This window comes from Astatotilapia calliptera, chromosome 17 (assembly GCF_900246225.1).
Source record: "Astatotilapia calliptera chromosome 17, fAstCal1.2, whole genome shotgun sequence".
Classification (NCBI taxonomy): domain Eukaryota; kingdom Metazoa; phylum Chordata; class Actinopteri; order Cichliformes; family Cichlidae; genus Astatotilapia; species Astatotilapia calliptera.
The window spans coordinates 16808835-16823377 of record NC_039318.1 but is presented as its reverse complement, the minus strand read 5'-3'; positions in this window follow the sequence as shown (position 1 = coordinate 16823377).

Below are 14543 nucleotides of genomic sequence, written 5' to 3'. Positions count from 1 at the left end.
TGCCCGTTCCTGCGCCCCAGGAGAAAGCCGAGGAGCCGGCAGCGGTGGAGGCGGTGCGCAAGGAGCCGGTGGAAGCAGCGTGCAAACTGCGACTGCTGGTTGAGGCGGAGGCACAGTGTGGGGATGCGCTCCAGCCAGTAGAGGCAGTGGCGGAGGCACAGCACGGGGAGCCGCGGGATAAGTCGGAGGTGCCCGTGCTAGGGGAGTCCGCGTCACCGAAGCCCGAGGTCGGCGGGCGGAGCAGAGCGGCCTCACCTCCACCAGAGGCCGGCGCGTGGTGTGGTCCGGCGTGCTGGACGCCTGCCCAGCCGCCTGTGAGCCCCAGCTCAATGCCACACCAGCTGCGCCGCTGCTTGCCACATGGGTGGCCCCTGGCTGCCAGTGGATACGTGGGTGACCCCTGGACACACCTCATCACCGGCACAGCTGGATGCGTGGGTGGCCACCAGAACAGACACCTCCCTGTCGCTTGACCAGGGCCCGGGGGTGCCGACGGTCCGGGTTGATCCCCTCTCCCGCTCGTGGTGGGGGGAGTAGGTTCAAGTTTAATAAACTCAGCCATCTGCTCCTTGCTATTTAAAATAAAACAGGACACTGCCCTAAATTCTCAACCATCTCACACTTCTGTTTAATCAGTTTTCTGTTTGACGTTTATTCAGCTATGTTAAAACCCCGGAGGAACCACCTGAGAGATTAATAAAATTTTATTTAATCTAATCTAATAACTTTAATCTCAGCTGAACCAAGTTATCTGAGTGACTTATATATCATGTTTAACCTGAGTAGCGAAAGACCGCGCAGGTCTGAAAATGATTAAGCCGGGAGTCTGCTGTTCTCGCCGTCTCGAGTGAATAGCGGACTACACCCCGCTAGCTATCAAGCGGCGGGGGGGGGGACAGACGTCTCCGAAAACGTTGGAGCACTTTTGCAAATATGCAATATCTTGATAAACCAAGCAGATATTTGAAGTTTACACAGCTACCTTCTCGCTTGAAAATATGTTAAAAGTTTATTTTGTGACCCAGAAAGATTAATAAGAGTAATATTAAAACTTGGTAGCGGCCGCCATTGTTGGAAAATGGAATTGGCTGGGCTGCACTATGAATTCTGGGATATAGTGGGCCACGAAGAATACATCCAACCCATCCCTCAAATCTGGGGGAAAGGCCGGATTCGGAGGATTCTACGAACTGGGACAGCCTTCGTCGTGTCGCTGTGACAAATGCGGCCTCAGGAGGCAGCAGCCTACTTTTTGGGACACAGCTAGTGTCTTGAGAATTTTAGGATAAGGTCAGCTAATTCCTCCACACCCATAGGGATAATGTGAAACCTTAGCTGAACATTTTCAAATGACTATCAGCTAACAGTGTAGCTAACTGCATCTTTAGTCTTTGAAAAATCTCAGTGGAAATACTAGTTGTCTAGCTTTCTCAGCTAGCATGATCCATGACACTAACCTGTATATACTTGTGTAAAACAGTATAGATTTCATCCATCATGTAATAATACAAAGCAAAAGCACAGACTTAATATTAACCTTGCATAAATAGTTTTTATAATGTGTTTCAGTTAATCACTAGTTATAAAGTAAAAATGTATGAATGTAAAAAAAATGTATGAGTATGTACGTGGTTTGGACACTCGAAGACTGTCTGCAGTATTTATATATGCCAACTGATGTCTTGGAAACCTGGTCCAGCTCCCACCCACGAGTGGTTTTGGTGAAGACAGGACATTATGAAAGCCCATTTCCTCTTTGAAGTGAGTGGAGCGGTCATGTAGTGTGAACCAAACCACTGTCACTGTGCTCTCATAATCTCAGACTTACATAACCTGTCTGCTGCCTTCCAATAAGCTACAGTTAATTACAACAAATGACCCATTTCCCTGATTCCCTCTTCGAAAAGTTGTTTCTGCTGTCTGGGCTTACAGAGCAGGAAATACATGTTCAACTTCATTACTGAATTAAAAAATAAAAGCTTGATTATTCATGCATTAAAAGTTGTTTTTCATCATCTGCTTGGTTGACCATTAGATGGGCCTCAGGGAAAATGTCTCGCTGGCTTTATAAGTCTATTAATATTAATTTCTTGTGAACAGATACCTACAGCCTTTCTCACTGGTTAAATTTTACTAGACCTTGAGGATCTTTACATGAACAAACTATATCACTGACATTTGACTGAAAATGAACCGCAGCTGTATGTTTAAGACTGTTTAAGAGGCTCACACTGAGCCTGACATTTGGAAGTGAGTGGAAAACACTGGAACTCTTGGAAAAGGGGAAGCATGAAACTGGTTTGATACTCTCTTAGTTTTTCCTCAGTGATAAAGGGCATCCTGCTGCCCATTGGTCTATCCAGCAACAGCTGCCAATTACCCTTTACTTCAATGGAAAACTCTTAAAGCTTAAAATGTAGACGTTTATCTAATCTTAGGGGGAAAAAAATCTTTAGTCTTTGCCTCTGTGAGCAGGTATGGAAAAAAGAAATTTAAAACAAATGTGAAAGCTGGTCCAGATGTTGGGTCTGCATAGGACTCCGATCAAAAAAGGTGACCATATAGTAATTATTATACTGGAGTCACCACAGCAGGCGGATTTGCATGTTTGCTTTGGCAGATTTTTTCCGGATGTTCTTCCTGATCCGAATCGTTTATTCTGGCTTGTTACTGGCACTACCCATACACTATCCTTTGATGGCATCCTTCACATGGAAGGCAAATATGTTAAGCACTAAACATAGAGCTACCAGGTTTTTCATATGACGTCATTCACACGTTGCTCAAAAGCTGTCAAACTGGATGTAATGCACCCATGATGAGGAATTGGTGGTTTATATTCTCTGACTGGCTGCTGTTTGCTGAAATCAGTCACAAAGAGATTGCTGCACTAAAAACCTACTTGAGATTGCTTTGCTAGCAGGATGCCACAGTTGCCTTTGCTGACTTTTCTACAAACGCTTGCTAACTACTTGCCAACTGGCAGTAAATTCTTGAAAAAGTGTGAAGAAAACCAGAATTTGAGACTGTTAACCTTCAAAGTAAAAGTTCTGCTTTCCCACCAAAGCAACACATTTCAAAAGGGTTAACTTTTACTCTGAAGGCAAATGATTTGGAACTTCCGGTTTGCACCGCAATTTTCACAGGTATCTTTAGCTTGTGAATGTTTGCAGACAAGTCAGCGTCTTTCATTAAAACTATGAACGACTGCAGCAATAAGTTAGTGACTAAAGTAATCACAATAAGGATGGTCATGGACCAGTATGTAGGTCTGTGAAAAAAGCTTGTATTCACTTAACCCTGCACAGCATGGCAGACCACATGGTTAGTGGTTACATGACAGCAACACAACTAACTCAGACTTGTAAACTTGTCCTTTTGGTGTGACTCAATTTTTACTTTTTCTTTCAGTCTCAGATGCCAAATAGGGGGAAGAATCAAAGCTGAAGCTTTAAAAATGAATAAAAACAATAAGATAGTTTATTGCTCCTGCAAGCAAAATTAGTTTGTTACAGCAGGAGCATAAAGAATAAAGATAACAAAAAAATATATTATTAAGATGAAGAAGAATAAAAACTTTTAGTTCTACCATGGGGCTTTTTTCAGGTTTCAGCACCAGCTCTAGTCCATGAATATTAGAGGACGCAGAATTCAGTTTACCTGTCTGTAAGAGGATATTAATGAGACTCAGCAGTGAATGCAGCCTGATGCTGGTTAAACAAAACATTAACAGGAGCTGAGGCCATGTTTGCTGCTTCCAGCTGTTTGAGTTTATTAAATACCTGCAGCTTCATACGATCCATATGTGCATCTTCACAAGGAAACACATAACTTAATTTAGATCTCAGTTATTCCTGAAACAGAGACAAAGTATTTTGTTATTTTGTTACCCTTTTGTTACAAAATGTTGTGACTTGTTTTCTGGCTCATACCTAAAATGTTTCAGCTCAGATGTGCTCAGACTTGCTTTTGTTCTGCATGTGAGACTATATTATAGAAGACCTATTTCCTCGCAGACATAAACTCTTTTTATGATGTCAAATAAAATGATGGCAATAACATTTTGATGTTCAAAGTTGGTTAGAGAACCAAAAAACAGATTTGGTCTTTAGATCGGGAGTCTTGCAGTGGGTGTAAAATTGATTGGTTGCAGTTTTGAACAGAGCTAAAATGTGTTTTTCAGCCCTGAAAATTTCATGTGGATATCTCCGGTACTTACAAAGTTATGAGGGCTCAAATATACTTAAAAGACCTAATTCTGGACTTACCTCATGTAATTTGACTGCCTGTAACTCAAAAAAAAATTCCTAGTATAAAGGTAAAATTTTGTATGCCTTCATTAAATACACTAAGGTGACCGTACATTAAAAATCCGCTGACTTTGATTGGTTTGGGGGGAGCGTTGCCTTTCTCCTTCCTCTGCATCTGTAACCTTGGATTTTCTTAGAGATGAAGGAAGAGTCCAGGGGTCTCTGAAATCTGCCTCTGATCTGTTAAAAGCAGCAGATGGAAAAGAGAATCTGTCCAGCAGCACCAATAAAATCTCACAGTGCGTTTTTCATGTGTGAGGCAGCTGAGAACAGTGGTACAGTAAACAGAGCCTCTACATCAGCTCCATGCAGTATATTAGGTCATTTGGCCGGCTGGAGGAATCCCATTTAGCAGCTGATAAAAGCATTTGGGATGAATTCTGAAGCCCCAGGGCAGTTTGGAGGAGTCCCTCACCTCATCTGGGTTCAGTCATTGAACGCTCTCCACGGAGCTGTTTGAGGCCGCCGGTTGGCCGGCTGCAGGGAAAGTGTGGGCAGACTGGGACACGCGCAGATGAGCAGGATCAAAGCACTGTTGGCCGCCGTTTAACGCTGGAAAAACCATCGCAGGCTACATGGACCAGAGAAGAAGAACAGAGAGAGGCGATGGGAGTGGAGGTGAAGGTTAAGAGGAGGGTGGGGGTCGTATTAATGCTCCACTTTATTGCTTTGTACTGTTAAAATTAAGAGCTTGGATTTCATGACAGCACTTTAGCCGTGCACGCTTGACTTCTACTTCCAATCCGGGTTCAGTTTCAGACGCCAGCGACCCGAGAAGAGAGCTGACCCAACCGCTACTGAGTGACAGCTGAGTACCTGTGATCATTCAGTCTGTGAAATATCAGCATTGCAGTGCCAAACGCGAAGAAATACTCCAAATATTTAGTTTACAGAATTTTAACCCAATGTCATGAGATGAAAGCAGCACAGCGGGAGGTGAAACGCTGCCTGAGGGAAGCAAAGGACACCTACAGGAGGAAGGTGGAGCAGAAGTTGGAGAGGAACAATATGAGGGAGGTCTGGAATGGTGTGAAAACCATCACAGGTCACAACACCAAGAAAAGCACAGTGGGGGGGGGGGGGGGGGGGGGGGACTGTGGAGAAGGCAAACGAACTCAACAACTTCTTCAACAGGTTTGACCAGCCCACAACCCCCCCACCATCACCCTCACCTTCACTACAGAGTCCTCTCCCCACTCTCCTGCCTCCCTCGCTTCCCCCCCTTCCTGACACCATGACACCCCCCTCCTCCAATCCCTCTCTCAGCAGCAAGACATCTCCCCCCCTCCCCTCCTCCCAAACATCTCCCAGTGTCACAGTGGATCAGGTCAGGAGGCAACTGAGGAAGCTTCGCCCCAGAAAGGCAGCAGGCCCAGACAAGGTGTGTCCTAGGATGCTAAAGGCGTGTGCTGCTGAACTTGGGGAGCCGCTACAACGAGTCTTCAACCTCAGTCTGCGACTGGGGAGAGTGCCCGCCCTATGGAAGACATCCTGCATCGTCCCGGTCCCCAAAAAGAACCGGCCCAATGAGCTGAATGACTTCCGACCGGTGGCACTGACGTCACATCTTATGAAGACTCTAGAGTGGCTCTTCCTCAACCTCCTCCGACCACAGGTACAACATGCCCAGGACCCACTACAGTTTGCATACAAGGCAGATGTCGGAGTGGAGGATGCCATCCTGTACCTCCTACACAGAGCCCACTCACACCTGGATGGGGGAAAAGGCACGGTCAGGATCCTGTTTCTTGACTTTTCCAGTGCCTTTAATACCATCCGGCCCTGTATGCTTCAGGAAAAACTGAACAGGATGGAGGTGGACCCCTGCCTGGTGGCTTGGATCTCCGACTACCTCACCGACAGACCACAGTACGTCAGGCTGAAGGACATCACGTCTGACACAGTGGTCAGCAGCACAGGAGCACCACAGGGAACTGTGCTGTCCCCTCTTCTCTTCACCCTGTACACCTCTGACTTCTGCTACAACTCTGAATTATGCCATATTCAGAAGTTTGCAGATGACACGGCCATCATGGGGTGTATCTGGGATGATCAGGAAGAGGAGTACAGAAGTCTGGTGAGGAACTTTGTCGCATGGAGTCACACAAACCACCTTCAACTCAACACCTCAAAGACTAAGGAACTGGTTGTGGACTTCGGGAGGTCTAGAGCAGGTCCACTGCCAGTTCAGATAGAGGGGGAGGAGGTGGAGGTGGTCAACAAGTACAAGTACCTCGGGCTGTGGGTGGACAATAAACTGGACTGGTCATGCAACACAGAGCACCTGTATAAAAAAGCCCAAAGCCGACTGTACTTCCTCAGGAGGCTGAGGTCTTTTAACATCTGCAGGAAGCTCCTGAGGATGTTTTACCAGTCGGTGGTTGCTGGAGTACTTTTCTATGCTGTGGTGTGCTGGGGGAGCAGCACAGCAAAGAAGGACTCATGCAGGCTGGAGAAACTGATCAGGAAGGCTAGCTCTGTGGTCGGCATGAAGCTGGACACTCTGGTGACAGTGGCAGAGAAAAGGACATTAAAGAAACTGCTATGAAAGTCCAAGGAGAGCCATTAAAAATAATCATAAATGAACATAAATAATAATCATAAATATATTTGCACTCAGTCACTTAAGGGTTTTAGAAAATTGGTTTTCTTTTCTTTAATTCACTGATTTTAAGATTAAATCCTTCTTTCTGATTAAGATTATTCATGCAAACAAGAAGTCTTCTTCACACACAAAATTCAGCCATGGAGTTCCACAGGGTTCTGTACTAGGACCAGTATTTCTTAATGCTTCTTATTATTATTATTATTATTAGAAAACACTGCTATCCTGATGATACCCATTTATATTTATGTGTAACACGTGATCTTAATTGCCCCTTGGGGATAAATAAAGTCTTTCTGATTCTGATATTAAAAGCATTTAGTTAAATGACTGGCATCTAAAGATATAAAAACATGGGTGATGTGGTGGGGTGATCAAATTTGGTCATTTTTGTAACTCAAGCATTAAAAATAACAATATTTACACATTATTTTATTTAAATAACTTTTTTTGTAAAAAAAACAATGCGCTACCATTTGTAATTCACAACAGATTTCTAACTGATCTTTATACATCTGTGGTTGGTGGATATCTGTATCCCTTTTTTCTCGCTGATTCATATATAGACTTTAAATACACATGTTTTGATATGAAGAAATTATACATGTGAATAAAACTTTCTCAGCCATTCTCTTTTGCAGAATCTTGGATTAAAACTAAGGGTAATGAGAGATTTAAAATACAGTGAACAGCTAACAAACAGAAATAATGATTAAAGTGTGAACAGAGACATGAAACATCTTGTCTCATTTTTGTGTAGGTAAACTTTTAACCCCAACGCCTGTCAGTCATTTGGATGAACTGTTATCCTGCCTGAAGCTAAACAAAACTCTCCACATATCCCAAAATATGCTTCTGTCTTCAGACTGTCTCCTGGCCAGAGTGCAATCAAGGAAACACAGTAGGGCTGGGCGATATGACCTAAAATCATAATTGACATTAATTAAACATTTTCCCTTAATGAATATCATCACCAATTTTTAAAATGAATATTTTTTTTATAATGACGTGAATTTTTCACCAAATGTCAGTAACAACCCAAACAATCAGAATATGAAAGAAATCAAACCACAGATGGGCTTAGATTATGTGCAATAATGAGATATGACACAAGGAAAAAATATTGAACACACTCAAATGTATTTAATACTTCATGCAAAAGTCTTTGTTGGTGATGACATCTTCAAGATGCCTCCTGTAAGGACAAACTAGTCGCATGCACTGCTCAGGTGTGATTTTGGCCCATTCTTCCACACAGTCGGGGGGATCCATGGGATCCTTCTATAAACTAAACTGAAAAACAATATAAACAAAATGAGAAAGATTATGTACCAAAAATGAAGTGATTTCAGTTCTGATTAGTTGCCCAGCCTCTTTCCTTGTTACCTGCTTTCTCCTAGGTCATTTTGGGTGTTCTAGCCTTTCATCTGTTGGATTCAGCTCCAAGCGCTTTCACTGGAAAATTCCCTCTGACATTTTTTGCCTTTTGGGTGAAAAATTTTCCTTGACTTTTATGATTGTACATGTATAAACAACTTTCCAAAGAAGTTGCCTGACTGTAGATTACAATTACTATTAGGACTCCTGCTGGTGAGGAGAGTTGGCCTTTATAGAAATGTTCCGGGTGTTAGAAAATGAGATCATAGCTTTGATTTTAAAAACTTAAGCTTAAAGATGTGCTTCACATCAGTAACAAGCTGAAAAGGATGAGAATCCAGATGAATAGATTTTGGGGGGATTATGTCTGTCAATAAATAAATAAATAAATATGTATCCCTTGCTAAAATAATTCATTTATTTTAATGACTGAAAAATTCATCTGAGTTCAGTGTGTTTAAATGTTCAAAGATGCTTATTAATGGTTAAAATACAAAAAGAAACCATTTAAAATGTAGTTACAACATTTTAAAATGTATTTTATACTTTAACTGGAAGAGTTTGGAATTCATAAAAATGTGTGATGTGTGCTGCTTAGACTCTTACGTACATTTTGAAGTATCCTTAATTATTTTTTCTTTAATTTAATTGGCATGTACTAAAGTTCTGGTGACTCCAATCAATCTGGTGAGATTTTCAGGTAGAGGGGCGGGATTTGGCGGGGAGCTGTTTGCGTGAGAGGGATGAGAGATGAGCTACTGCTGTCGTGGAAGTTTGAGTCCGTAGGTGAGCAACATGCAGTTATCGGACATGTGGAGCTGTTATAAGCAACCAAGAGGTGATTAGGAGTCTGAGAGGTTTTTCCAAAACTGTGAGTGTTACCATGTAAAAAGTGCTGATATATAAATAACCGCATTTAGCGTAGCATTTTTCTGCTTAGCTCACTCTGTATTCAGCTAATGCTAGCTATTGCTGAGACGGCAATGAGTCGGTATTCAGCTGATTTATTTAATTCAGGAGGAGGTAGCTGACATTTTACCGGCGTGATAGTGGATTTTCTGTGACCCGGTGGACCATGTGTGCCGCGCCCTGCTGGCGGTCTTGACCCCTTCCCTCCAACCTGTCCTTTGAACTATCAGGAGCCATGAGTACTGATATTTGCACGTGCCTGTTATTTTAGTGCTTGTTTACAAGTGAAGCCCCAACAAACCCCAGCCACAACCCAGGGCTGCAGCGAGGGTTATTTTGAGAACTTTTGAGAGTGTTGCAATAGAGGTGTGGGTAGTTGAGAGTGTGATGAGCCCACCATAATGTTTAATTATTGTGTTTCAGTTGGTATTACAAACCGTAGTGAATGAACAGTACTGAACACCGCTTTATCAGTGCTACATGTTATTTACTTTCTAACCCAAGTGATTTTACTTGTTTTCTCTTTTTTCCTGAAAATCACTAAAGTGAAACTGTTGCATTTCAAATGATATGCTTGTTTTGTGGTTTATTTACATGATTCATATTATGGGTTATAAGCATCAACAAAGGAATATCAAAAGTAAACGGCACTGTAGAGACCCAGGCCCTGCTCATATATACATGAGACAGGTGTTACAAATAAATAAATTTCAGCACATTAATCAGACAAGAACCTCATCCAGGATCAGAGACCAGAAACACTGTGAGGCAGTCAGCAGACAGATGAGGACAGCACCGTCGTTACTGCCCACCTCCTTTAAACAAGTGCCTGTTTCAACCAGCAACTCTATTAAAAGCTACTTTTACCACAGCAGGTAGGTCCTTATGTTTGATTTGGCAGAGATTTTTTTGCCGAAGGCCCTTCCTGAATTATTATTTAACATTACTCATGCAATGTTTGTGATGTTTTATACAAACTATAAAACATTTCAGGTGAAGCAAATGGAAAAATTTGTTGTAGAAAACACAACTACTCACAGATTTACAGGTCAAACAGACTGCATGTACTGTAAATGGACACTCTGGGTGTGCAATAATTGGATCGTGACAGGACAATCAGCCTGTGAATGAAACTCAGGCAAGTCCAGGGGTTGGAGAGAGCGTGGGATCAGCTGTCCTCTGGGCCTCAATGAAGAGGCTGATGTGAAGAGCAGAGGTGGGCTCAGATGACAGAAGTAAAGAGGTGCGACAGTCCATCAGCAGAGTCTGGGACACATCACCTCACAGTCACTTATTGGCTTCGCTGCTGCCTTCTGATCCCACTACCTGTCCAAGTGTTCACATATTAGCCTGGAGGAGAACAGCGGCTCCTGGCTGTCTGCACGCCGCAGATGAACGACGAGGAAATGCAGAGGACACCTGGAGGATGATCCTCCAAGAGCTGCAAGATGAAAAGTAGAGAAACAACATCCGTAAGCATAGCCAGGATTCACTGTGGTCTGAATTTCACCATCTGATACGAGAAATAAAAGACCAACAACAGGCCAAAAAATAAATTCAAGGTACTACTGTTATTTAACTTAAAAGATCCAAACAGGTCAAAATGTGATTCCTGTTATTATTAAAAGCTGCAGTTTTTCAAGTTTTTCAAGCTCTCCAGTTTTTCCTCTTTGTGTTCACATCCAAAACATGAAAACCACTCTGGATGGAGGTCGAGTGTTTTTCTTCAGGTTTTTCCTCAAAGTGGAGGGTGAAACAGAGGACTGACTTCAACTCTGCTGCTTTACAGACAACTATTTTTCCTGTGTGCCACGGCTCATCACCAAACCCACCTGGAGGAGTATATTTAAAGGACGAAATACCCCGAGAAGAGCTCATTAATCAACTAGGAGTTAAATTTAGTTAGACATCTTCACACTGTCCTGTACTGACACCTGCCACCATTAAATAAACTGCAGCCATCATTCTAACTTGGTTTGCAAGCTAAGAGCAACCAAAAGAGTGCTTAGTCATACTCAAACTCTCTAGCTTTGTCATGTCGATCTGCTGTATGTCTGTTATATGTTCTATATGTTGTTCAACAGCTGAGAGTTGCATGTGTGTGCATGTCACCCTTGCTAAAATAATTCATTTGTTTTGGTGACTGAATGTAAGTCATTAAAAAACAGTTTAGTGAGTGTTTAAAATGTGTTTATATAAGTTAGGTTATGTTATTTACGGTGTAAATAAAAGACTAAAATCCATGTAATTTATGTGATGTGTGTTATTTACACTCACAGCTTTCTTATTTGTGTTTTATAAATGTCCTTCATTATTTATTTTTAATTTAATTGGCATGTACTAAAGCGCTGGTGACTGGCGTTTAACCTAGCATTTTTTTGCATAGCTCATACTTGGCTCTGTAAGGATGCCTTCAGCTAATGCTAGCTGTTGCTGTGTTGGTATTCAGCTGGTTTATTTAATTCAAATGGAGGAGACGAATGTCTTGCTGGCATGATAAAGCTCCCTTCTGTTGGTGTAAGCTGTGGGTATTGTCAGACCTGGCGTGTCCTGCCACCACACCCTTGACCCCTTTCACCTGTCCTCTTGAATATCAGGAGCCGTGAGAACTAATGTTTGCACAGGCCTTCGATTTAATTGCTTGTTTACAAGTGAAATGTCTGTTTGGTTTTTGACCCGTTGATATTGGAACCAGCATGCTCTGGGTTTTAGAGCCCAGAGCATGCTGGTTCCAATAACTGTTCCCTGCTGGGTCGACCAAAGCATGTGCAAGTGCCTTCTTTTACCGTGCTCCCAAGAGAAATGCAAAATGAGAGAGGGCAGTTGCAAATACTACAAGTGAAAACCAATGACAAACTTTGAACCAGTCAGTCGACCTCGCAGTCAGCACAACACATGCTGCTTCCTGTTTGAAAATGAGATTATCTTGAAAGCATAGATGATTTTCGTTAACTTTAGCTTTCTTAGTTGCTAAAGTTAGCCAAGTAGCTGTGATATAGTCTGCATACATTTTGTTGGTTGGTAGTTTGTTACAATGTTAGCTGATGAAGTAATTTGAAAGTCAAGTTTGGCTATATTGGCCAATATTGTCTCTTCAAGATGAGATTTTTCTTTATGAGACAGGATGCTATGGATACTTTTAACCCTCCAAAGCCAACCCACGAACCACTCTGTGTACGTTATGTAGAATAGCTAGCAGTTAGCTATTGTTAGCCAAAATAATGACCCGTCAGGGTCAAATCTGATCCTGAAAACAAAATGATCCTTCCATGAATCTTAAGTCCTGCTGAGGTTAATCACAGATTTTATTTATTGATTTAAGGAAGTATTTTTATTTTTATTTCATTTGTCAACTTTTACTCTATATGGGGTTTTTTTTTTTTTAAAAACATACCTGGGTACTGCATGACTTTAGACTTTAACTCATTCACTGCCAGGGTTTTTGAGCATTTTTACTCATTTTTGAAGAGCCACAGAAAACTGTGTGTTATGATCATATAAACGCCGAACCTACCAAAATGAAGAACAGACTCTCTTCTTCCATCCAAAAAAAAAAGCTTGTTTCTACCATTTTCCATTCTTTAGTAATCAGCTGTAGAAGAGAGGTGGGTTCCACCGAAAATGCCTGTTTTGACCACAAAAAGGGAGAAAACGAGCTTTTTGTGAAAAATACATTTCAAGCAGTCTGATGTTCACTGACAAGCTGCCCGAGGTTGTATTCTAGCCCCTCCCATTGAAAAACGTAATTGACGTCTATAGACGTCAATGGCAGTCAACGTAAGTTTTTCAATTAGTATTTTAGTATTTAGTATTTATTTATTTATTGTCATTGTCAAGAACAATGAAATTGCGTTTGGGGCTTCCATACAACCCAAAAAAAAGAAGAAAATAATAACCCAAGTGTACATATTTAACCCAGTGTGACTCCAATGCAATAAGACAATCCTTAGCAATAATGTTCGTAGAAATTCAGACAAAGACCTGAGAAACATGACAAAATACAACAATGCAACCCATTCAATATTATTGTACTGTGAGATATGATATCAGATATTTTCAATTGACGTCTATAGACGTCAATGGCAGTGAATGAGTTAACTTTGTCCAGATCGCTCATGAACAAGAGTTGGGTTTTTTTAATCTCAATGGAGCTCCTGCCAGGGTAAATCATGGATATAAATTAAAACGTTTAAATTATAATGGCAGCATATTCTCTGCATGGATTATGTTTATTTATAGGACAAACCTGCTCAATAACACTCATTAGCCATAGTGTCTGTATTTTTGTAATAAAACTATAAATCCCTGTGTTAACCACTTGCTGTTATTTTGACTGCACCAGCAAACTGATTGGCTGCCTGCGTTTCCCCCCCTTCCTCTGGTCAGCGGACAGGAAGTGGACCCTCCTGTTGATTATGGTTCTTTGTGCTTCGTCTTACCTGCATGTGGTTCTGATTTGGACTGGATGGCGAGTGTTTTGATTGGCTTGCAGCCTGTTACAGACGTTCTTTACCCTCCTCTGCCTCTTCCTCCTCCCTGCTCTTCGTTATGACAGGGTTAATGGCTTTAGTGAGAGGGTACTTTTTTTACTGGTTCTGCTGGTTTTTGCAGGGCCTCACAGCCAATTACAGTAATCAAAGCCAATATGTGGATCCAGGGAGAGGAGCCAAATGTGCTAGTTCAGGTGTAAACCAATCTGTGAAGGCTTTCTGCAGCAGAATAACTCTTTGTTTTTACCCTCCAGAGTTCAGCCTCCCCAATAGAGCTCCCCACGATGCTCAGATCTTAATACAGCACATCTGCTGGTCTAGAAAGTCTTAAAAACACTTCATTAGCCTTTTTAAAATATAGATTTGAGGTTATTTTCCTGTTTCTAACTTCAGCCCTAAGGTCCTCTGTTCCTGTTTTCTATTCCATATGTGGTCCCGATTACTTTAATTGATTAATCATGAAGAACCAATACCTATTGGTTGGTTGTTACCTGCCTGCCATCAGTTTCTTTTCCTTGCTATTTCTGAGCCGTACACCAATCCAGTGAGTTCCCGCTAAAGACTTTAACAGTACTATTTGCAGCACACATGTTTGCTTAGTGTGTTCAGGTTTATATTTAGGCTGCAGCAGGGGTGAAAGGTCAGATCACGAAGCTTAAACGCCATTTGCCTGGTTTTTCGAGCTGCTCTCCCAATCAGAGACAAGGAGAAACCTTCAAAGAAAACCTCTGTCCTGTGGGGAGATAAAAGATAGACACGGTGTAAACCTGCAAACATCAAAAGTATAGAACTCTTTACATTTCTGATTTCCTGATTTTCACCTGAGTATGATTACCATATTCACACCTGCAC